Genomic DNA, 27,455 nt, shown 5'->3' on the forward strand with positions numbered 1-27,455 from the left:
TTTGATTAAAATTCTTCTACTATCACTAGCAACAGATTGCCATCACCGTTAATAAATGAGACATAACCTGCAGAAGTTGATTGATAATTTCATACAGCCAATAGTTCACAGCTTTTGTATGCTGAATAAACAGAACACTGCCTTTGAGTTACTTGCCCTAAGCAGTAACCATGTTGTGCAAAAGGCTAATTAGCAATCAAACGAGATTTCATCAAGTTAAGAATTTTCGATCGATTCAATAATGTTAACTACCGTGAATTTCTCACTGAGACCGCTCCAGGCTACTAAAAATGCCACGGCGCGTATCACTTATATAATATGTAAAATTTACGTCTCCGTTCACACGAAAGCTTCTACATACAGGCCACATAGGAGCAGAATGAACTATTTAACTATAGCCAGGAAAACATGCCATAAATCTTATCTTACATTCTACAGAATTTCTAAATATTTATATATTTGATTATACAAATTCGTATTTTCATATGTGTGGACACAATAGCGCATATGTTCGCGTATACATAGAAGTGTATAGTTATGCATTATGCACATTGCAGCAGATTCTCTGTAACACTAAAAAAGATTAACACGAGCACAGACGCACAGACACACAGACATAGAAACGCGCGCACTGAAGTTCTTGAGCAAAAACATATAATTTATAGATACAGTATATAAGTATATATCTATGCGTGGAGGCGCAATGGCCCGCAGCGGACTCGCGGTCATAGGATCGCGGTTTCGATTCCCAGACCGGGCGTTTTGAGTGTTTATTGAGCGAAAACACCTAAAGCTCTACGAGGCTCCGGCAGGGGATGGTGGTGATCCCTGCTGTACTCTTTCACCACAACTTTCTCTTACTTCCTGTTTCTGTTGTACCTCTATTTCAAAAGGACCGGCCTTGTCACTCTCTGCGTCACGCTGAATATCCCCGAGAACTACGTTAAAGGTGCACGTGTCTGTGGAGTGCTCAGCCACTTACACGTTAATTTCACGAGCAGGCTGTTCCGTTGATTCGGATCAACCGGAACCCACGCCGTCGTAACCGACGGAGTGCTTCCATCCATAAGTATATATCTATGCACATGTATATACATATATAAGCGGCTTCCAAGAAAAAATCTGCCATATGTACAATACTAAGTTCAAGAACAAATTAGCACACCTCTTTCCAGATAGTAACCCTGACAGCATGAATTTGACCTCTTCATCTCACCAGTCAAATAGCATAATAAGTAAACCTTTTTCAAATCACATACGCAAGCGCGTTCCAATGGTAATTGTAAATCTCAAAGCATTATAAGCATATAGATAAAAAAAAACTTATATCTAGTAAACGTGAAATCATATGGTTCGCTCTACTCTTCTTCCTCAGGGTCAAATCTCTACCAAAATTATTCTTTAAAATTTTTAAATCAAACTTTCCGCCGCAGCATAAATACTATTCTATATTTAAGAAATCTTCATTAAAAATTTCGTACTCCACCACGCCTAACCTCAGGTCTGTTATACCTGCTCTTAATAAAAATCAAACTCCAAGGAAGGACTGTTGAACGTGTGAATCCTTGTACGGCGCCCCTAATGAATCAGGAGGTTGGTGGTGCCGTGGCTGCTGGCATCTCTCCTATAATGCGTGGTACTGGAGGGTTGGAAGTAGCTCGAAATCTAGATCTCCGAATAGTGAATACTAGCTGCGGCGGAGCCATCTAGTCCGGTTGTGTTGTGGGCTCCGACTTGGACTTATCCCTGCCGTTCACCTGCCGACCTGGATTAAGCTCACTTGAGCGACACTATTTCTATAACAAAAAATCTTGTAACCCTCGTGTACCCAATTTATTCCTTCTTGAAGGATTTTGCCTACGCAAAAATGTCATATACAAATGCATTGTGTCAGCACCTCACAATCACCAAGCAATGATATATGCAGAGAGTACTATAGATTTTAAGAATAGTTATCGCGCATATATGGATTCCCTTAATACTAAAACCAACTTATCTACATCATTAGCTACGCGTATCCACGACCTTAAAGCGCAAAATACACAGCGTAAATCCTATTAGTCAATAGTAATAGAATCCCCCTACCTTATAATTCATAGTCTAGGTTGTTTCATTAAAACACACCTTGTGTTTCCAAACAATTCTCATGTCACTGAGCACATTGCCTGAACGATTTACAAATCAGGATGCTAGATCAAGGAAAACTACGAGAAAAATTTGGAAGGCTGGAAAAAGAAAACCAGAAAAGTGAAAGAAAGATAAAAGAAGATTAGAGTTATATTTCTTTCGACTGTAAAACCTTGATAAACCTAGTGTTGTAGAATGAATCAACGGAGAGGGGTTCACAATCTGTGGAACAGCTGCTTAATCTGGAGTGGGTGGTGAATTCCAATTTGCCAACAGTTATTTATCCATATGTTTGCACTTGCTGAAAACTTCTGGTTGCAACTACGCTACATCAGCAATGGATGAAACTATTAGTAGCTCGTAACTGTATACTTTGTACATTAAATAATATCTAGCTCACAGTGTGCGGCGTACCTTTCCGTTAACTTAACTTAAATAAACTGTAAACTATATACGTATATATATATATATATATATATATATATATATATATATATATATATATATATATATATATATATATATACATTTACATATATATGTATTATAGGTAGATAGATAAATATAGAAAGTACTGACAGAGGAGGTGTAAGCAGGTTAGTTTGATGAGCTAGCTCATTAAATCAAAAATTTAGATTCATGTCACTTTTGAAATGCACTTTCTGCTTTCAAATCCGTCCGGCATCAAATTTTCCATTCATCTTCTCCGTGGTTTATTGACAGAAATGTTCCAGCTTTTGCATCTAGGTCTCATATCAGTCGCTCAGTACAAGACCACTACATGGTTACTTGGGTTATTTTTGCGCCTACGACTCTGTTGGAAACATTTGAACTTTGTCACCTCTTTGAGCATAAGGACTATGTCCTTTCACTGCTGCCCTCAACTGTGTCACATGTCGAGCCATTGGGTGGTCTGGTATTGTGGATAGGAAAGTGTCCAGTTTCTTTTTGAAGATTTACAGATCTCAATCTTTTAAGTTTCTCAATTGTTTTGGCAGAGCATTGAAGAGCTGTGGTTCTCTGAACCCTAGGCTATTGCAGTACTTGGTTCTTATATTAGATGCATTGCACGGTGCCTTCGATACTATGCAATGGCATCCACTACAAGCATTCATATAACACTTGATGCCAAAATTGGGTACTAGCCCTTTCATTGTTTTCCACTTGTAAATTATTACATATCCCTCACGTCTGCGATATGGGGAGTAGAGTGGTAGTTCTTTCAGCCTCTCCCTGCAGTTCATCTGCTGGACTGTAGCAATATATATATATATATATATATATATATATATATATATATATATATATATATATATAAGCAATCCAGCGTCACTACACTAAAAAGATTGCTACAGTATGTATATATATATATATATACATACGTACACTTTATTAATAAAGCATATTACTCTACCTCCGGTATTCGAGTACTATTTTTTCCACCTTTCTTAACATTTATGTGCTTACTCTGGTATATATATATATATATATATATATATATATATATATATATATATATATATAACTATATATATATATATACATGTGTGTGTGTGTGTATACATATTATATATATATATATGTATATGCATATATATATCTACATATATATGTATATATATATATGTGTGTGTGTATGTATATATATATGATATATATATGTGTGTGTGTATATATATGTGTATATATACAGAGAAAGTGAAAGGGAGGTAGAGAGTTGGATAGCTAGCTAGCTAGATAGATAGATACATAGAGAAAAAGAGAAAGAGAGAGAGAAAGAAAAGAGGGGAGAAACAGAAAAAGAGAGAGGAGATGAGAGAGATACTGAAGATTAAAGAAGCTGAGGACGACGATGTTGATGTAAGTGACAGCAACGTCGATGATAAGCTCTAATGATGAACCATATTGATGTCGCTGACATCATAATAATCACCAGCATATCGAAGTTGATAGCAATAATGGAGGTAGTGTTTAGAAGTGAATTGTGTTCTAGAAAGAATGCATTCATCTAGCATCGTCCGATTCTCAGCTAAGAAAAGCAGTAGCCTTCAGTTCAATAGGTTGGGCTGACCTTCCGGTGTATGTAATGAAACAAGGCAGCATTCCAAGAGAACGAACTTCTGTGTGCTCTTGTACTGAATGCACATGCGAAATTTACATTCACTTTAATGTAATGAACTACTTTCTGGAATCTATCCATTTAATCATATCTTTGGAGCTCTTCCACCCAACTGTATCACCTTAGCATTAACAAGACGTTCTGATAGCATTGTTAAAACGAATAAAATAAATCGCTATTTCGCTTTTCTGTATAATTTGGATATTTTGATTTAATTTCGCGCAACAAATTATATGTACTATAAAGGTGATACAGGAGAGGGTACGTGCTTAACACAGATTGATTTTGATTTATCTCACAAATGAACATTATCATCATATTTAAATTATTTTGGAACTTTGTGAATTTAGGATAACTGCTTTATCAATCTTAATATATTATCCAATATATAATATTAATTCTACTGCCTATTTAACACGAGTATTTAAGCTTCTTGCCCGAGTCGATATAGCATCGGAGAAAAATGCATAACCAATTCCTTCTGGCTCTTTCCGTCCCGAGTTCAAATTTTCGCCGGGGTCAACTTTGCATTTCATTTCACTGTAGTCGATAAATTGAAGTATCAGTCAAGTACTGGCATAGAAATTTATTTCGTTTCTCAAGAAAACAGTGATTCATGACTTTGTGGTGAGAAGCACATGGTTCCAGGTCCGGTCACGCTGCGTGGCACTTGGCCAAGTGTCTTATGCGGAAACCTCGGTCCGACTAAAGCCTTGTGACTAGATTTTGTAGAGAGAAACTGAAAGAAATCCGTCATGTTTATACATATACATATATATAAATATATATATATATATATATATATGTATATACATATATATATGTATATATATATATATATATATATATATATATATATATATATATATATATATATATATATATATATATAAAAATATATATATATATATATATATATATATATAAATATATATATATATATATATATATATATATAAATATATATATATATATATATATATATAATATTTTTAGAGACAAAACCACTATTTTGCAAAACAAACAAGGAAAGACTTAATCAATACATAAAATTTTAATAAAAAGTCAAAAAAACCGCCACTACAATTGTTTCTTGTCCTGCTCGGCAATCTTCAGGTGGACTTCCAATCTAAAATATCAATATTTTAAAATATAAAAATAACAATTTTAAAATAATTAAAGTATTAATGAAAAAATATAAATATATAATCTATATATAACCTATATATAATCCATATATAATCAATATATAAACAATATATAAACTAAAATAAACCTATCAACAATTAAATATAAAACAAAATAAAAATAAACTATATATACACCCATACACATATAACTAATTATATATAACCATATCTAAATACATACACTAAATCACACACCTATATATATATCCCTATACATACACATAAAAACGTCTAGGCAACGATAAATAAATAAAATAGCCAAATACTTCAACACAATACTTATTCATACTCCCTCACACACACATACAACCCACATTCCCGCTCTAGAAACGAACATCATTTAAAATTATGAATGGAGAAATGGAATAAATGGAATTAATTATATTCACTTGGTAAAACGAACATTACTTAAAAATTATGAATGAAATAATACATACATACATACATACATACATACATACATACATATATATATATATATATATATGCATATATATATATGTATATATATATGTATATATATATATGTATATATATATATATGCATATATATATATGTATATATATATGTATATATATATATATGTATATATATACATGTATGTATGTATGTATGTATGTATGTATGTATGTATGTATGTATGTATATGGCGTTCAGACGAGTATACTGGTATTGATGTGGCAATATTTGAAATCTTGTCTAAGTAAATGCAGCTGATGAAGACTAATCAAATTTACGTTGTCAAACGTATTTGAAGAGTCAGAAACCGGTCCTGCATTATCCGATTCTAGGTTGTCCATTTATCAGATGTTCTTCCAAGAGGTAAGACAAATTTTTTTCATGTTTTTTTGCACACACGCGTCTGTGCTAGTATATACACAGTGAAGCTATACAATAGAATCGTATTTATTACGATTGCTATTTTCCAGTAAATATCGGTGCCTTATTGTACCATTAATCTACTTTTATATATACATATACATATATATATATATATATATATATATATATATATATATATATATATATATATATATATGGATTCAGCTAATCCATTGATACGTATAAAAAGATAAAGGTCCTTCCTTAATATCATTGTATAAAACAGAATTTCGTCAAACTATTTCTCTCTTCAATTATAAATTTATACACTCCTTATGCTTTTTTCTTTTGTCGTACATATTTTCTGTTTTGTATAAAACATAGAATATGTTTTATATATGTTTTATACAAAACAGAAAATATGTATGACAAAAGAAAAAAACATAAGGAGTGTATAAATTTATAATTGAAGAGAGAAATAGTTTGACGAAATGTATTTAACAATCGGAAAAGTAATATATTACAGCACATTCAGTTCTATATTTAAGAGAAGAGGAATTATGTACATTATTTACATTATTTATATTATTCACATTTGACGGATATTTGTCCTCATGTTGTTTGTTGTTAACACAGCGTTTCACTTGATATACCCTCCAGCCTTCATTAGGCGTCTTGGGGAAATTTAAAACCTGAGTTCCCATTCCTAGGGTATTTTTCGATATTATTATTATTATTCACTTCACTTCACTTCCTGGAATTGAACACGGAATCCTTGAGTTAGTAGACCACGCTCTTAACCACTATGCCATATGCCCATTGTTTCGTACATTAAAGTATGCAAAGATAATTCATTGTATTATATTTTATCATAAATAATATTTTCAATCAATAGATCATGTGAGAGAAAATTCCGTGTTAAATAATGTTAGGAAACAATTTATTGTGATATAAGAATTTTCCAATGTTTAAACATATTTCACCAAACTATATTCACCTTCATTTATAATATATCATCTTTGCATACATTAATGTACGAAACAATGGCAGGTACTAGCGTAACGAAAACAGCCGAAATGTTTGGTTGTATCAAGAAGTACTGTCTCAAAAGTAATGACAACCTTTGAGAAACAAAATTCCTGAAGAAAACCAAGGCATTCAAATAGGGATCGTCGAACTTTTACGCGAATTGTTAGAAAGGATCACAAAAGAACAGCTCCCAAAATTACCTCAGAGCTTAATGACCACATCTAGAACCTAGTTTCCTCAAAGACCGTTCGTCGGGAGCTGCACAGGATTTCACGGGAGGGCAGCTTCAAAAACAAAAAAATACAAACGTTGCAAAACTTTTAGAGTGGGGTAAAACCTGCAGAATTTGTCCCTAGAGCAGTGGAAGAGTGTTATTTTCCCGGACGAGTCATCCTTTACCTTATTTCCGACCACCGGCCGAGTATACGCATGGAGATAATCAAAAGAATCATTTGATCCAGACTGCCTTCTTCCAACTGTTAAACATGGAGGAGGATCTGTGATGATCTGGTGATGGTGGGGGGTATATCTTGGAAATCTGTTAGCCCAAAGGTTTTCCCAATAGCAGAATTAATTGACAAGACTATTTAAGCATTTTATCTGATCAAATTCATCCTATGGTTACAGAACTGTTTCCGGAAGGAAATGCAATCTTTCAGGATGATAATGCACCAACTCACACAACTTAAGTTGTATCTGAATGGCACGAGAAACATTGTAGTGAAGTTGACCATCTTATCTGGCCAACACAGTCCCCAGATCTCAATATGATTGAACATTTATGGTGCATTTTAGAAAAACAAGAAAAGAAAAAAGAAAATTACAGCTACGTTTCCTTTGACCCTAGAAGTCAATTAAATAATTTGTTATAGATTAACTAAATGGAGAGTGGTCCAAAATTTGCGAGACAACTGCTCAATCTTGGGAGGTTGATGTTCTTCAGTTTGCCAACAGAAATTTTTTCCTATGCCTGCATTTGCTTAATATTTCGGATCTGGATTTAAATATTGTAATGGAGTTCGTGGATTTCAAATGAATATGTGAACTTTCAGATTTTACATACAACGTATTTTTTTTTTATTTGCATATAGCATGAATTTTTCCATGATTCTCATCTTCATTGTATATGGTATGCATTTGGTCTTCAAACCCTATACGTGGCTAGACAATTAAGTGGCTTTAATTTTGTTGATGTGCTGGAAAGAAGACTGATTGTTTGCCTAATGTCTTTTAAATTTGTCTTTGCATAAACCGATGCAATCTCCCTTTTCCTGGAGATAACAAGTGGGTTTCTACATAATGATGTATTCTGCAAGAAATAACACCCAAATCCGTCTCAAATCTTTTATATTAAATAAGAAAAGACACATTAAATATTGTATTACGAAATACCTCTAAACATGAGATGGCTACGTTTAGAATAATTTTACTCTTAGTTTTGCAAAAAAAAAAAAACAGCAAAATCCCGAACGAAACAAAATAAATAGTACTTATTTCGAACGACCCCAGAAAAATAAAATCAAAGAGGTGAGTGGCAGGAATTTATCCTAGAGTAACTATGTACGTGTACTTCAGAGACCGAAATATGAGTAATTCAAACAAATAAAAAGGTGTTTTTACTCTGTTCATATCCCGACTTAACATTCTAATAATAATCTACGACTGTGATAGAAGGTTAGACAGCTGGCAAGCTGATATCCAATCTTTGTGGGGGTTTTTTGTAGATTTTATTTTACATTATCGATTCAAGAACATGGAAAAGGAAATCCAACTGAAACCGTATTTGGCCATAGGACACAGACATGGTTAAGTATCATAAGGTATATTGTTTGCTCAATGTAAGGCGGCGAGCTGGCAGAAACGTTAGCACCCCGGGCGAAATGCTTTGCGGTATTTCGTCTGCCGTTACGTTCTGAGTTCAAATTCCGCCGAGGTCGACTTTGCCTTTCATCCTTTCGGGGTAGATAAATTAAAGTACCAGTAACGCACTGGGGTCGATGTAATCGACTTAATACCTATGTCTGTCCTTGTTTGTCCCCTCTATTTTTAGCCCCTTGTGGGCAATAAAGAAATAGGTATATTGTTTGCTCATCCACCACTCTCATAAAGAGGATAATAGCAACGTTTATTAAATTTATATTTTCGGTTTCTGAATATTTTATTGGCCTCGTAAAAAAAAAAAAAAGGTAGGAGAGAAAAAGAAAAGGGCAGAAACACTAACATCACAAGGTTTCTTCCGTTACTAATATTACGGTTTATCGAGGTTAAACTCAGGTTTACAAATTCAGATTCTTTGTTCCCTTATCAGAACTAATCCTTTGTGACATGTTGTACTCATTTATACATATATTTTTTAATTTCAATTTCAGGGTTAATGCTTAGGTGATCGTCAGGTGTTGGAAGACATGACATTTCAAGCGGAAATGCAAAGAAGTAGGAATAATCCCAACTACTAAATCAGATATATAGTTTAATAGACAAGTGGCTCGTCTCTCTTATATGGTCTACTTAAGTTCAAACATACACTCACATGTTTACATCTCACATAAACATACATGCGCATACACGCTTATAAACACGTATATGAGCATGCATAATTACCTAGAAAAATCATACTACTTTTGCAGATACACACGCTTCCCTTTCGCATTCTTTTATATCTACCGATAGCTACATGCTTGTTTTTTATAAGGAATGTACAGCAAGCGCATGAAAAATCATAGACACATATATGTGCCTGTGTGTGTGTCTCTTAGTCTTTACATATACATATATATATATATAAAGCTGTACATTATGTATGTGTTTCTATATATCAGAGTGTGTTAGAACTTATGATGCTAGAGATGCATAGATTGACATAAAAACGAATAGGGAAACTGATATTTATTTTCGTACAAATTTGTAAGATCCCTGGTTCTGGTGCTGTCCTACCTTTTGCAACCGGCGTAACCAAATTATCTCCGATATACCCAGGAAGCCCTACAATTTCTTGTAGAAAGATATATGTCATTCGTCGGAAACACACTGCCTTGTGTCCCAATTCTAATATCATCCGATCCGAACCTGCTACGAACCACACCATCTGCCAATACCTCAAATATACAGGAGACATCTATTAAAACGTCATTTCCCTAGACCTTGAATCTTTCTACCTTTTTTATGTGCACCAGTATGTTTTTTGTACTTCGATATGAAACGGAAACTTACAATCCAAATTATATTTTAGTGCAACATTAAACAATATGGTACAAGCAGTGATGTTACCCTTGACATCAAAAGATCACTCGACTACTGCTTTCTCTCAAATTGTTTTTAAAAAAGCTCCTCACCTACAGATTTTATCCCTCACATATGAATCACTAACGTCTTGTAAGATGGTAGTCTCAGGACGTATGCAACTGGGGTTCTACATGACCCAAAATCTATCAGCCTTGATGTATCTCAGCTCTAGTTCAGATTTTGTCCTGCATATTCTTTCTCTTATACAAGCATTTGACTACATATCCAACAAAGTCCTTTTTTTTCTCGATTATATTACCCTTTGTTTTTCTCAAATCTTTCCTATTTAAGCGTCATCTACAAATAAACTAGACACATCACGCTAAATATCTGTTCACGCCACAAACAATCTTATCTCCTGAAAAGCATGTCGACCAATATTATCTCCGTCAAAAGCATGTCGTCCAATATTATCTCCGCGAAAAGCATGAAAACAAACACACTGTATACTTCTATCTGCGTTTGGAAGAAACGAAGTTCTATCTTAGGCAGCTCTTTTCATTTCACACTCATCGACTTCAGCGTTATTCATATGCCGCAGAAATACGCAACCGGGACATCACACGGTAAATCTACTCTTTCATATGATTAGTCATGATCTTGTAGTTTTCGATAATCTTTTCTACTCTAGACACAAAGCCCGAAATTTTGGGAGGAAGTTGATTAGATCGGTCCCAGTACGCCGCAACAGGTACTTAATTTATCAACTCCGAAAGGATAACAGGCAAAGTCGACTCAGAACGTAAAGACAGACGAAATACCGTTATTTCGTCCTATTGCTAACGTTTCTACCAGCTCAGAGATACACTGTCACTGTAACTCGTCATACGACGAAAACAATACTCTGTTACACATTCAACTATTTGTTGTCTAATGTTTGTAGACAACGCGCTGTTAACCCTCACAAATATGTAAGTAATATAAGGTCTCACATTATCTGATGACACCTTGATGACGGCACATATGTAACATAACTGCTAAAATGACATCTCTGACTACTGCCTAAGAATACTTAAACTCCTGTCAATTGGTGACCCTGAACAGAAGTAATATTATCTAGTTTGCGACAGATCTATTGTAGCTTGTCAGATACCTAAATGTTCACCAACCAATACATTATAAACGTTTGCCCATATACGTGCTATCCAATTACCACCTACATTCTATAGCTTGTACAACATTGTGAAAACGCGTGGCTTAGTGGGTAGAGCAGTTGGCTCATGACCGTGAGGTCGTGAGTTCAATTCCTGGCGTTTGTGTCCTTGAGCAAGTCACTTTATTTCACATCCCTCCAGTCCACTTAACTAGGAAAAATGAACAGTACCTGCATTTCAACGAGCCACACTCTGTGTCACGTTGAATATTCCTGAGAACTACGTTTAGGCTACATATGCCTGTGGAATGATCAGCCACTTACACGTTAATTTCACGAGCAAACTCTTCCGTTGATCGTATCGGATGGAACCTACGACGTCGTAACCGACGGAGGACTCCTTTTTCGTAGAGCATCCTCTGCACCTCTTAACAATCTAGTGGTAGAACACCTCTACCGAAACCCACTTGACTTATTTATTTCTTACACACATACACATGCACGCACATACTTACATATGAATTATATGTGCCTTTTACATGCATGATTATACGTGTATATCATTAAAAAATGTCAAAGCTCCTTCCCGACTCACAAGCGCAGTGGAACTGTTTCGCGGATTTTGTGGCTCATATGTTCCCACTCTCTCGGAACATATGATTGTGCCAAATGATTGAACTGGAGCAACGTGAAATGAAGTGCTCTCCTCAGGAATACAACGCATCACCCAATCCTGGACCCGAAACATCAATCTTACGATCATGAATGTTACACCTCTGCCATGAAATGATGGGCTATTACGTGTATATTCATACATGCAAAATATATATATATATATATATATATATATATATATATATATATATATATATGTTTATGTGTATGTGGGTATACACACACACATACATACATATATATATATATATATATATTGTATTTCGGGATGGTCTTCTGTTATGCCAAATAAGCACACGAGCTATATTTCTTTTCTTCACACCTTTATTACACTTTTTATTTTTTAAAACTCATTTCCATTGTCCGGAAATCTTTCGTCACACATCAGTGACCTTTTTAGCGACATTTTCGTTTTCGTATGTGCTCTTGCTCCACTTAATCCATGTAGGATTGACTGGGTGGAAAAAGAACACAAACAAAAATGAAACATGTTGCCGATGAGGTCACAGATGTGTGATGAAGGATTTCCGGACAAGGCACGTGAATTAAAATGATAAAATAAGGCTAGTAATAAACGAGTGAAGAAAAAATGTATAGTGCGTGTGTTTAAATAACAATATCGGTTTCAACACACGATTTCACATCCGGAATATTGCAACACAAACTGATAAATGTATATATATGTATATATATATGTATGTATATGAAGAAAGAGTCATATATATATATATATATATATATATATATATATATATATATATATATATACATACATATACCTACATACCCACACACATACATATATATGTACTTCCTAAATATCCGCACTCATGCACATGAAATATATAAAATTTGACTGCATCCAATATAAATATTAAAACAAAAGTGTGTACAGTACATACACACACACACTCATCTATGCATATAATATACATACCTATACATATCTATATACATATATATAGACATGTATATATATACATATGTATATGTATATATATATATATATATATATATATATATATATATATATATGCATATATATATATATATATATATATATATATATATATATATATATATATATATGCATATATATATATATATATATATATATATATATATATATATATATATATATATATACATATATATAAGTACACATACATACATTCATATTTGTGTGTCTGTTTGTACGCATGCATAGATACTAAAATATGTACAGAGACAAAGAAATGGGCGTAAAAATACAAACACTTTATATACGCATGTATACTGCTGCTTATGTGCCTGGATATATATCTATGTGTATATAACCAGCTTTACTCATAGATACAATATTAACATGGCTTCAGGAAGGATATTAATAATATTTTTTATGACTGTATCATATCACGAGCTGGGGAATCGTATTCCTTCCTCTAAACTACATATCAAGTAAATGGTAAAAGGATACGTTGACCACCATTATATTAGTGGTGACGTCTTTTTATTGGTTGCTTCCTGTTTGTGTCATTATTTTGATATCGTTTTAGTAGTCTTAAAGTTGATGGTTTTATGTCTTTGCTCGTGTTGTCAGCCATTTTTGTATTGTTTCTCGATATTAATTTTCTTTCTATCGTGGTGGAATGTCAGTGTTGACAAAGTTGTTACTGCTGTTGATGGCTACTCTTCTTGAATTCTTTTTATTTCGTTTGTGTAGCAGGTGTTTAAATAACTAAATGAGATTTCGTGTTGTGCCAAGACTACGTGCTGCTTTGGAAGCTTCTGTCAAAACGATTTCTCATAATTGAATCTAATTTTAACACTATGGAAGCAATTTTGATTGGAAGCTGCAAGTTGCTATCATCATCCTAGTAAATGAATGGTTCATTATTTTTTTCGATCCCAGGAAAACTGAAGGTAAATTTGACCGTGGCGGAATTTGAACTTGAAGCGTATAGAGCCAGAGCAAATACGTAAAGACATTTTGTTATTTTGAGGCTCTAAAATTCTGCCAGCTCATCCAATTGAATTAATTTTTCATGAGGTGTGAAAACATGAGTCCTATGCACCTGTTTAAAGCAAATACTTCTAAGAGATATTTAACTGGTTCCAAAAGAATCATGGTTCAATTTTGACTTTGAATGATAAAAAGAAATTATTTTCTTCGGCTTTCTAGGGGTAAACTGATTGGAGTGACAGCTTAATAGTTATTCGAACCGCTCATGTTATGAAGTCTCGAAATACTTATAATTCTACACTGCTTTCATGGCCTTTGATAATGAATGACGAACGCTCCTGAACACTGCCTGAGTGTAATATTTAAGTATTTGATAGTTAAATATATGACATAAAGTCAGGTACTAACTCACTAACATTTTGGAGAGACAATATCATAATAACCAATCATTGCTTGCTCTGAATTAGTTTTTGATTCTCAATCGATGCTTGCTTGAATCCTTTAATCTAGAAATATATTTAAGTATTCACAATTCTGTGTTTTGATATACTTGTTAACGCTTATTCATATGAGTTCAATAAAACAAAACAACATCGACGTTATAATTATCATATTCTCTCACGTGAATTTCTCAAGCTAACTGAGCCGTATGCATATCGAAAGACATACTATAGAGATTCCATATGACATACAACAATAAGTTTATTTTCTGTATTCTGGTTGTGAATATTTTGGAGAGTAAAAATTTGAGTCTTCAAGAGATAAATTTTACAAGTGCATGTCATTGATATTAAAAGTTTATTTTACGTATAAGCAATAAAAATACTATAATTAGCTTTATAATAGATATGCATTATGATTTACAGACCATTTGGTAGTTTACAGTCGTCTAGTGACAAACACAGAGCTGTAATTTATTGCCTATTACTGTTGTGTGTATTACTATATGTAAGCGCATTTGGATGTTTGTGTTGTGTATGTGTATATCTAGGCTTTACGGTATTCATAGTGAAACCAAAGCTCTAAATAATATTGTCCAATGATGGTAAAACTTTTGAATATTGGCTTCAATTTATTCATGTAGTAATAATATGTGAGTGTGGAGGCGCAATGGCCCAGTGGTTACGGCAGCGGACTCGCAGTCGGAGGGTAGTGATTTCGATTCCCAGACCGGGCATTGTGTGTGTTTATTGAGCGAAAACACCTACAAAGCTCCACAAGGCTCAGGCAGGGGTCGGTAGTGACCCCTGTTGTACTCTTTCGCAACAACTTTCTCTCACTCTCTCTTCCTGTTTCTTGAGTAACGCTGCGATGGACTGATGTTTCGTCCAGCTGGGGGGAAGACATACGCCACAGAAACCGGGAAACCGGGCCCATGAGCCTGGCTAGGATTGAAAAGGGCGACGTTTATCGTTAATAATATGTTCGTAACCTTCAAGGCGAATGTATTGACTTATTAAATGCGCATTCAAAATTTTGCATCTAGATACTGTATATTAACTTAAAATGTACTTATTAGCTCTATAAATGTTGCTCATGAACTGAGTTGTAGTTTATAGGTAATGTTCTAGTGATAAGGATAACATTGTATTCTAGTATACCCCATAATTTTGCTACGCTGATTGGTTACGCCAAATTATTAAATATAAAAGACAATTTATTAATGAAATGTGGTGAAATAAATTGAGTTCAGATAGCACTCTGTAAATTTATTAATACATTTATCTGTACAAACGGTATATCAAGAAGTTCTCAGATTTTAAACAGACGGACAAATACGAAAAGGGAAGAGTAGAAAAAGAAAAGAGGAAATCAAAATTACGAATTCCATTTTAAATCTCGACAGTTGGATATAGATTTCAACGCCAAAGGACGTCAAGCGCCACCGTACGGTATCTGCCAAGAAACCTGCTGAGGGATTTTCATTTTCACGGAAGATTGGCAAACGAAGAATTGTAAGATGGCAATGAGACAACTTTTAACTGTTGAGCTATATCTAAAGAATATCCGAACTTCTGCAATTTCACAATGCTACGAAAGTTACATATAAAATATATGATGGAAAGTTAGAAAAGTAAATTATTTGACGCAAAACAACACTACACAACTATATTAATTCCTGTTTCACGTACATAAATATTCATACAGACCTATATCTAAATACGCATGGATGCAAAACCAAGTATCTACGTATGAGAATTTGTCTGGATATATGCAATGATGTACGTGGCAGAGGCTGGCATATTCTACTTGTCAAAATAGAAATATCGAGAATTTGTTATATATTCGTAAATATAGAACTGTGATTAAAGCAGAATATATTAAAATAGCTAGATTTAAAGTATTTACTTTATACACCAGGTTGAACAAAAAAATACCCATGGTAGCCGAACGTCTATTAACGTTTTGTATCGTTGGTTCAATAAAAAAGAATATAAAAGCTATATTTGATTTCCTTGTTTATTCTTGGTGTTTTTGTCTTGTATTTTTCGATATGTTGAATATTGAAAATAGACTCTACGACTTGCAATACGGAATTGCGAAATATACATCATATATGATATTAAAATGAACAATAAAATAATATCGACTTTCTTTGATATTAAGATATATAATATCCGTTAAGGTGTCTTCTGGAGCTTGTAATATGTTGTATCATATAAAGTTCTTATACATAAAAACTTCAAATATTTGATGAAATCTGTATAAGTTTTTGAATATGTACATGCATTCCTTAATGCATTTTCCCGTTATTGGCATTAAATATTTTCATAAGTACCAAGTAACATTATCTGATGGAAGAGAGAGGTTTAGCAGAACATATCCAAGAGTTAGAGAAAATAATATCTTGAAATACGTACATGGCTTTACATAATTATATAAGAAGCTGTACACTCAAAATGGCGAAATATATATGAATTTAGGCAAAGTTGTATAGGGATTTTGTAAGGTCAAATCCTCTGTTAGTGTTCGCGTTATATATATATATATATATGGGGGGAGTGTGTGTGTGAAAGTGATCGTACGGTCGTAAGTTCGTGAGCTCAATTCCCGGCGACGTGTGTTGCCAAACAGGGCTGCACACAAACGGGACAAATTACAAGGTAGAGCTTTTCTTTTTGGGGACAAAAAAGGGGGTTTAGTTTTCGATCAAAAGGGATCGTAAAAGGAAAGAAAGAGGAAAGCAAAAAAAAGGGGGGGATAAAAGGAAAAGGAAAAACTCGATCAATAGGGATCGTTATCACAGAAATGTCAATATAAAGTGTAAAGGGGAAGACAGGTGAGGTTTACCTGTGGAAAGAAAAGCCTACAGAAAAGACCACAGTAACCTCGGTACATAGATAGAGAGATAGATAGATAGATAGATAGATAGATAGATAGATAAGAAAATATGATTGTAATATGCTTACACTGATCTACGAAATTAGCAATGTATTTTTGAAATTATGACGGCGATCTGTGATGCTTTGCTGGATCGAGTTACTTCATAAGTTTCAGCTGAAATTTGAGCGGATGTGTAGTATCATACTTAGATATTTTTCTCTATACCAGCAAACATTGTTGAAATTAGAAATTACTTCTTGTGTTGCAGTTTAGAAATGTATAACAGATGAACAGAATTAGTTGTATTGAAATCCGAACATATATTAATACAATATATTAATTTCATATTATAAACTGTACAGCAGATAGTGTCTGAGTGGCATGTTATGAATCTTATTTCTCCTTAACAGAATCATTAGATGAATATGTATAATTATTAGTATCTAGATGTTTAACTAGAAATATTAATACGATTTTATTGTTTCTGTGCGATTGTTTTCTGTCTATCTATCTATCTATCTAACTATCTATCTATCTATCTATCTATATTTGTGTATTTGTATGTGTGTGTGTATTTCCTTATGCATGCTACATATGTGAATTTTATACATTACATACACTATACAAGTAGATGAGCAAGCGATCAACTAATTGAACGACACTATAGCAGGAATATGGGTTTCTGGTTTTAATACTGCAACGTTTAAATAATTCAGAAAACAATATTTACATATTGTTACACAATATTTACATATTGTTACATAAGCTACACCAATGCCTGAACGGGACGACACTGCATAGTGCCAAAGATCTCAGCAATGCCATCACGCTTCAGGACCAGTTACAGCAACAACCTGGGTTTCATGGGCCACAGCTTTTTAATATTCTCCCAAAGAGTCTGAGGAACTTGCACAAAGTAGATGTAGGGGTTTTTAAATCAAAGCTGGACTTCTTCCTGCTGAGAATCCCAGATGAACCTACCTCACGGCAAGAGGTGCAAATGAGGGTAGCTGTATCAAACTCCATTCTTCACTAAGTGCCGCATATTAGAGGAGGCTCTTAGTAATAACAGTGTTGCACAAAACGGCGGTGCATCAGCATGGCCGCAGCTCTGAGCTGAAATTAGAAAAAGAAAACAAAAAGAAGAAAAAGAATATATTTACGCAACATAAATAATTTCTGGATGCATTTTCAAAAGTGGTTTTTAACTTTAGCACAATCCCAGTTATTTGAGTAGTCGTATTTATAATCATTTCCATTGACAACAGTTCTGCACTAGTATTTATTTCTTCAACTCTAGATGTTTAAATGAAGCACATACAAGTCTGTAAACACATCGTCCTAAAAATATTTAAAAATATTTAAAAATATTTAAAAATAAAATATTTCTATATATACCCTTAAAATAGGTTTATGTTAGTTGGAAAACTTACATCTTTCTTTGAACTAAGAACACCGACATTATTTTTTCTCTCTAAAATTCCTTGTTGATTTACCTGTGTTGCAAATATATTTTAGTTTTTCTTCGATAAACTGTAGAATTTCTCTGGACTACTACCCTCTCTATCCTTCCACTTTTCCTTTAATACGTTGAGCTACAATAGATAAGACAAATTCCTTGATCTCACTAAGACTAGAACGACTAAAAAGGTTATATAATCTGCTTTTTTTTTCTCTGGTTCACTAAGATTAAAACTAAACTGTGTTCAATTTTTTTCTCATTCCCTCCACAAAATTTATTTTCTCTTATAAGATACGATATTTACAAAATGAGAATTGCAAATCCCAAACGGATTGTAATTTTACAACTGCAACGTTTACAATATGTAAAAATATTATGATTGATTCTTCTAGAAGAAGAAACAATGCAAATAAATATTGATTTCAAATTTTGGCACCACGACTGCCATTTCGGAGGCAGGGGTAAGACGATTACATCGAACTAGTATTCAACTGGTACTTACTTTATCTACTGCGAAACGATGAAAAGCAAAGTCGACCTCGGCGAAATTAGAACGCAGAACATTAAGACAAGATTCTTATTTCTTTATTGCCCACAATAAAGACGGAATACCTCTTTCTTTATTGCCTACAAGGGGCTAAACATAGAGGGGACAAACAAGGACAGACAAACGGATTAAGTCGGTTACATCGACCCCAGTGCGTAACTGGTACTTTATTTATCGACCCCGAAAGGATGAAAGGCAAAGTCGACCTCAGCGGAATTTGAACTCAGAAGGTAACGGCAGATGGAATACCTATTTATTTACTACCCACAAGAAGCTAAACACAGAGAGGACAAACAAGGACAACAAACGGATGAAGTCGATTATATCGACCCCAGTGCGTAACTGGTACTTATTTAATCGACAACGAAATGATGAAAGGCAAAGTTGACCTCGGCGGAATTTGAATTCAGAACGTAACGGCAGACGAAATACCTATTTCTTTACTACCCACAAGGGGCTAAACACAGAGGGGACAAACAAGGATAGACAACCGGATTAAGTCGATTACATCGACCCCAGTGCGTAACTTTTACTTAATTTATCGACCCCGAAAGGATGAAAGGCAAAATCGACCTCGGCGGAATTTGAACTCAGAACGTAATGGCAGCCGAAGTACTGCGAAGCATTCCGGCCGGCGTGGTAAGTATTCGGTTAGCTCGCCGCCTTAAAGCAAATCGGTATTGCTAGGGCAGTTACGTTCTGAGTTCAAATTCCTCCGAGGTGGTCTTTGCCTTTCATCCATTCGGGGTCGATAAAGTAAGTAACAGTTGCATACTGGGGTTCGATCTAATCGGCTGGCCCCCTCCCCCAAAATTTCGGGCCTAGAGCAGAAAAGTATATTGCTAGAGTAGTACGTCAAAGTGGACTGCGCAGTAAAAAAAGAAAAGATTTCATTGCAACAACCATTGGTTTCGTAATTATTATTATATGCTAGGTATGCATAGGCAAAAAGATGTTAATAACACAATTCCACATTTCAGCGTCCTTCATAGACTGGTTGCGTGTCAGTGAATAAGGAAAATATTTTTCACCCAAATACCTATTTCTTTATTACCCACATGGGGCTAAACATAGAGGGGACAAACAAGGACAGACAAAGGTGTTAAGTCGATTACATCGACTCCAGTGCGCAACTGGTACGTAATTTATCGACCCCGAAAGAATGAAAGGCAAAGTCAACCTCGGCGGAATTTGAACTCACAACGTAACGACAGACGAAGTACCGCTCAGCATTTCGCCTGGCGTACTAACATTTCTGCCAGCTCGCCGCCTTTTTTCACCCAAATACCTAGACATTTAATTGTTCAGCCAAATGTATATATTTTTAGTTTGTTAAACCGAGGTTACAATGAAATTACTATGAAACATTATAGCCATATGAGAATGATAATTTTTCGCACAAAAACCCCCAGACTAAAAAAAAATGTATTTATGAATAGATATATTTGTTCAAACTGCATACTTTAGGGACAAGTTTTCTGTGCAGGAAGTCCTACACTCGAACATAGGAAATTAAAATTTCTTTCGGTATTCTGTAATCGAAGGAAGTCTATCGCATAGTTTCTAAAAATACCTCATTCATTGAAATAAAGGATGTGTTTTTGGACAGCTTATTTCTGAAGGGAGAAAAAGGTTGGGATATGTTATTAAATGGCTCTCATTGTCAATTAACCCAATGGTTTATGAATTTAAGTACTGGTTAATAAAATTAGCATATGTCTGAGAGGTTATGCATTGTGCTATTGATATTCGAGTAATAGGCATGTTAATATTAGTTTCACAAAAACGTTTACGATTACCTCTTCCTCTCCCTCTCTCCCCCTCTCTCTCTTTCTCTCTCTTTCTGTACATGTGTATATATGTGTGTGTTTGTGCGTGTATTCAGGTGTGCTATGGAGGATGTGCCTGCCGCTACGTTTTGTTGCCGTACATATTCGATAGGTTTCTTACAAAAAAAAAACTAATGCTCTTAGCTTAGACTTTTTTGCTGACAACCAGATCGAACTGTCTCGCGTGTAACTGCCCGAAACAGTAAGGACTTCTAGTAACTTGACTGATAAAAGAAGGCCACGAATGACGCGTCTTATTTTGCCTGTCTTTCTAATGGTTGTTTCTACTGTACGCCTTTGGATCGTCTATCTGCCCGTATGCTTTATTGTCCTTTATTGCGTTTGTATTCCATAATATATATATATGTGTGTGTGTGTGTGTGTGTGTGTCTGTGTGTGTGAGTGTGTGTGTGTGTATTTATGTGTGTATGTATGTGTGTGTGTTTGTGTGTTTGTGTGGTCAAATCGGATGTTAAAAGCTGGATATTAACAATCGAACATTAAAAGTAACAATAACTAAACAAGAAGAGGACGTGCACATGGGATATCATAGTTTGACGCTCAATGCAAGTAGAAAACGTGGGTTTTTAATGGTTTGAGCATAGCTCTTCGTCAGAAAGGTAAACAGATAAGAACCGCAGAAGTTGTAAATATCCGTGATTCCGCTCGCTATGAAACATATGTAGCCCGGGTCTTATCTACTCCATTCCTTAAATCCTGTATTCTTATTCGCATTCCAGGCAACTCTGGTTGTTTACCGTGAAATATAAAAAAGAACATTTTTCAATTTATCGTACTTTGATACCGAAAAAAATCCACAACCTTCCATATCAATGGAAGCACTCCGTCGGTTACGACGATGAGGGTTCCGGTTGATCCGACCAACGGAACAGCCTGCTCGTGAAATTAACGTGTAAGTAGCTGAGCACTCCACAGACACGTGTACCCTTAACGTAGTTCTCGTGGATATTCAGCGTGACACATAGAGTGACAAGGCTGGCCCTTTGAAATACAGGTACAACAGAAACAGGAAGAAAGAGTGAGAGAAAGTTGTGGTGAAAGAGTACAGCAGGGATCACCACCATCCCTTGCCGGGATGGTGGAGCTTTAGGTGTTTTCGCTCACAACGCCCGGTCTGGGAATCGAAACCGCGATGCTACGACCGTGAGTCCGCTGCCCTAACCACTGGGTCATTGCGCCTCCACTTCCATGTCAATAAACCACTATTGTCCCTGAAAGTTGCTTTGCTATTTTTACTACGAATTGCTTGAGGTTAACTATCTTCCTGCACCTCGATCATTGGATCTTATATATATATACGAGCAAAACGCCCCCCGTCCAATGGACGCTGCTGAATCATATCTGCTGAATAAAAAGCAATCAGTGTTTTCTTTCTATTAAAAAATGATTAAGCATGCCTTTATTTCAATAAATGTTTTTCCTTAAACGAAGTTATGGCAAAAATTAAAACTTTTTGAGAAACCAAATAGTCTTTCCTTCATTCATGCCAAGTTTGAAGGAAATATCTCTTTTGCATCTTACTTTTTTGGTCTCTTAAATATACTACATTTTCTGGCATTATTTCAAGCCAGTTGGCTTTTTTTGCGCAAACTGCACGTGCATTTTTCTCGCTCACGCGTGGTATCGATCGGTATATCTGATATACTTGCGCGTAAAAATGCACGCTCTCACGATTTTTCAAGACTTATACACACCCTAATACCGTCGGTATCTACATATCAAATTTGAGCGCAATCGGATGGAGGATGCCCGAGATCCTAGAAGACACACACAGAGACAGACATATGTATATATAAATTTATGAACCTGTTATATGTATGTAAAGACAAAGATATAGATAATATTAGATAAAAATGCAAAAGAATCAAATTTAAAAAAACGTCGCGTCAAATAACAACAGAATATCCACATTTTTAAAAAACATTTGGCTACGCTTCATGATTCCTATATTATATTTATTGGTGTTTAGTCGCCACTGATCTTTGTACAGACGTTTAACGTGAAACATGATGTTGACATCAAGAATGATTGTAACAAGACTTCAGGTATATATATACACATGAACATAGATATAACTACACAAACTTATAGATAAAAAAAGCAAAAATGTCATAAACATACATGTACACATTTGTGTGTTGGCTTATATTAATTAATGTGCGCGTATATATATATGTATATGTATATATGTTGGCTTATAGAAATTAGTATATATTTATGCGTGTGTGTAGAGAGAGAGAGAAAGAGAGAGAGTGAGTCGACGCAGAGTTGACGTGAACGTACATAAAGCAGACAATGCAGTCGCAAAAAAGAAAAAGAATGCAGACACTAGGTCACTTTTCAGCATAGAAGCATAAAGCTTGATTACTTTTAAAAACGCATAAAAATATGAATGCACGTATATATCTATTTCTTTACTACCCACAATGGGCTAAACACAAAGGGGACAAACAAGGACAGACAAACGGATTAAGTCGATTATATCGACACCAGTGCGTAACTGGTACTTATTTAATCGACCCCGAAAGGATGAAAGGCAAAGTCGACCTCGGCGGAGTTTGAACTCAGAACGTAACGGCAGACGAAATACGGCTACGCATTTCGCCCGGCGTGCTAACGTTTCTGCCAGCTCGCCGCCTTAACGTATATATCTGCGCCTGTAACCTATGTGTGTGTGTATATATATATATATGTGTGTGTGTGTGTGTGTGTGTGTGTGTGTGTGTGTGTGTGTGTGTACATATGTGTGTGTGTGTAACATAAACAAACACGGTGTGCGTTGCGCTATATGGATACATCAAGGGTTGAACTGAGAGAACACAACAAGGAGTAAAAAATTAGACGAAACCAGAGCAAACGGAAAACTAGACGTTAACTTTACGGACAAAGACGCGATACACGAAATATTTGTAGCTGATTTTTGAATCACGAGAAAACTCAGCTGCAAATATTCCGGGTCTCGTCTTTTTGCCTAAACTGCCTGTCCGTAAAGTTTTGTTTTCCGTTTGCTCTGCTTTCGTCTAACTTTTCCTCCTTTCTGTATTCTTTCTGTTCAACACTTGACATATATACATTATGTAATTAAAACTAGCTTAACATTTTAATGAACGTGGAGATTAGTTTTGTTCTATGTGTTAATATATAAGAAAAATAAAGCTATAGAGATACGTATTCACAATATACATGCTCATAGTTCTACTGAAATTTTATTAGTCATATGTATTCTATAGGTGAGTTTAGCACAAATAATTTATAATAAACGTTAAAAGGAAACAAGGGAAATTAGGGGATCACACGCTGCTTCAATTCTTTTGTATAGAAAACTCTTTTAGTATATACAGTTTTCGTTCCGCGGTCCCTCCACCATCATTTCATAGCTGATTTTGGTTTCTTTACGTCCCCATAACTTAGAGGTTCGACAAAAGACACCGATCGAATAAGTACTAGGCTTACAAAGACTGAAACAAATAAAAGAATTAAAGAATAAAAGATATATATATATATATATATATATACACACATTTATCTATATGTATGTATACATACATAGAAACGCACATATTTCCGAGTACGTGGTGATACTATAAAATGCAAATGTTCCTTACATTTGAAGTGTTAAAAGTCTGCAGGAACATGATGCTTTTGGATTCAGTGCACACCATTGTCCATGCTTTTTAGTTAATTGTGTTGACAGTTTGGAGATTGAGCGTAAGTGTAGGCTGAAAGGAGCCAGGAAGTAAAGAAGTTAATAAGTGTGCTATGGTCGACACAGGATTGTGATGGTTATCATGCCAGAATGATAGAGGTAAATGAGGAAGTTTGACCAAATAAATTGAACATTTTCAAGAAAGAATTATGCAGTTAAAACAGCGGTGTTAGGAAGCTATTGCGGATAGGCAGCATAGCATATATATATATAAGCATACATTGTTGCATGCGTAAATACACACACACACACACGCACACACATATATATATATATATATATACATACTCTGCGACTGATATTTTGGAGCAGTTATTTCAACTTGTATGTGTGATTCTGTCATATAAAATAAAACATCTAGAAACAATTGATAGCTGGAATCGGCAAATGTATTTCGTGAGAACGCAGCTTGCATTATAATCTCTTACATATACATGTGTGTGTGTGTGTGTTTGTGTGCGTGTGTGTGTGTGTGCGAGTGTGTGTTTTTATGGTAACCTCCTTACATATACAGGAATAAACACAGACACAGGCAGAGATACAGAGAGAAAGGAAAAGATGCAAAGGCATAGAAAGAAAATGATACCCAGATCGTATATGAAAGAGATAGAGACAGAGAGGGAAAGAGAGTAGAGAGAGAGAGAGAGAGAGAGGGGGGGACAGCGAGAGAGAGAGACGGAGAGAGAGACAGACAGACAGAGATGTGTATGTTTGTGGGTGTATGTGTGTAGATTAAATACAATATATAAAATCCTTGATTGATTATTGATAACAGTCTTCTTTATACTTCAATATATTTCGTTCTTAAACCAGAAAAGAAAATTGAAATGCTAATTAATTTCCACCAGTTGATTATTTATTTTATTTGCATTTCATTCTACCGAATATATTTCGCAAGTTGATTTAATGAGAAAAAGTTATTTTGGTACTGAAATCAATTTTGGCACATGTGTACTCAACGTTTTCATAAATATATTATATATCACTAACGAGGGATAATATCAGAAAACCCATACGACCAACTTATGCATTATCATATATACATACATATATATATATATATATATATATATATATTATATATATATATATATATATATATATATATATATATATATATATATATATATATATGCATATCTATATCTATCTATCTATCTATTTATCTATCTATAGATATTGATATAGATATATATATATATATATATGCATATATATATCTATATCTATATATTTGTTTGTGTGCGTATATTTATATATATATATGTATATATGTATACATATATATATATATGTATATATATATATATATATATATATATATATATATATAATATATGTGTGTGTGTGTGTGCGTGTGTGTGTGTATGTTGTACAAATTTCAAAATATATTCCTCCCTTTTTTTTTTGCTAATCATATTTCTTCTGCGGAAATAGATTGCGAAGCGTATAAAATATTTTTGATTTTTATCTATTTCAACGTTTCGATTTTATTTCATTTTTATACGTAATTATTTCTATTTTGACAAAGATTTCAAAGGATGAATGTTTTATGTTTCTTTAATTAACATTTCGTGTTGACATGGAAAATCGAATTTCTATTTCGGTCATCCTAAAAAGCGCACATGTACACCTAGACCTACATACACGCAAACACACACGCGTGCACACGTACACACACACACACGAACAGACTTACATGCTCCCTCTCTGTTTTTATTTCTCACATATACACACATATATATATATGTAGATACATATATTTACACGCATATATATGTATATATGTGCATGCATATGTATAGAAAAACATATAGATATGAATATCTATCTATATCTACATCTAACTATCTCTCTCTTTCTCTCTGTCTCTCTCTCTCTATATATATATGTATATATATATGCATATATATGTATGTATATATATATATATGTACATATTTTATCTTTCGTTTTGTCTCTCTCATCTCTCTCTCTGTCTCTCCTTTTGTATATATATATATGCATATCCGTATGCATCTATGTATGCACACATATGCATATGCATATGTGTGTATGTGTGTTTGTATGGGGGGTGCGCTCGTACATATGCATATAAATACATACTCGTCTATATGCAGATAGACAACCATTACTATTTTCTCTAACCATACGTATTTCTCTACTGAGAGATACAGGCATTCGCTCGCGCAATATACATACATACGGATTATAAAGTAATAACTTTTTACATTTTATTTCTTCCATTTCAATATCATATCTGCTGAAAATTGAAATTTCTATTAC

At 34.3% G+C, this 27,455-nt stretch overlaps 1 long non-coding RNA gene across 1 annotated transcript; it reads right to left on the reverse strand.

The window, feature by feature from the left end:
• Nucleotides 1–20,115: 20,115 nt before the first annotated feature.
• On the reverse strand, nucleotides 20,116–26,909 carry LOC118763492. Its single transcript, XR_004999251.1, has 3 exons — nucleotides 26,897–26,909; nucleotides 24,011–24,092; nucleotides 20,116–20,186 (listed from the first exon to the last, which is right to left on the reverse strand). It is a non-coding gene; the product is annotated as an uncharacterized LOC118763492 (long non-coding RNA).
• Nucleotides 26,910–27,455: the final 546 nt, after the last annotated feature.

This window comes from Octopus sinensis, linkage group LG5 (assembly GCF_006345805.1).
Source record: "Octopus sinensis linkage group LG5, ASM634580v1, whole genome shotgun sequence".
NCBI lineage: Eukaryota > Metazoa > Mollusca > Cephalopoda > Octopoda > Octopodidae > Octopus > Octopus sinensis.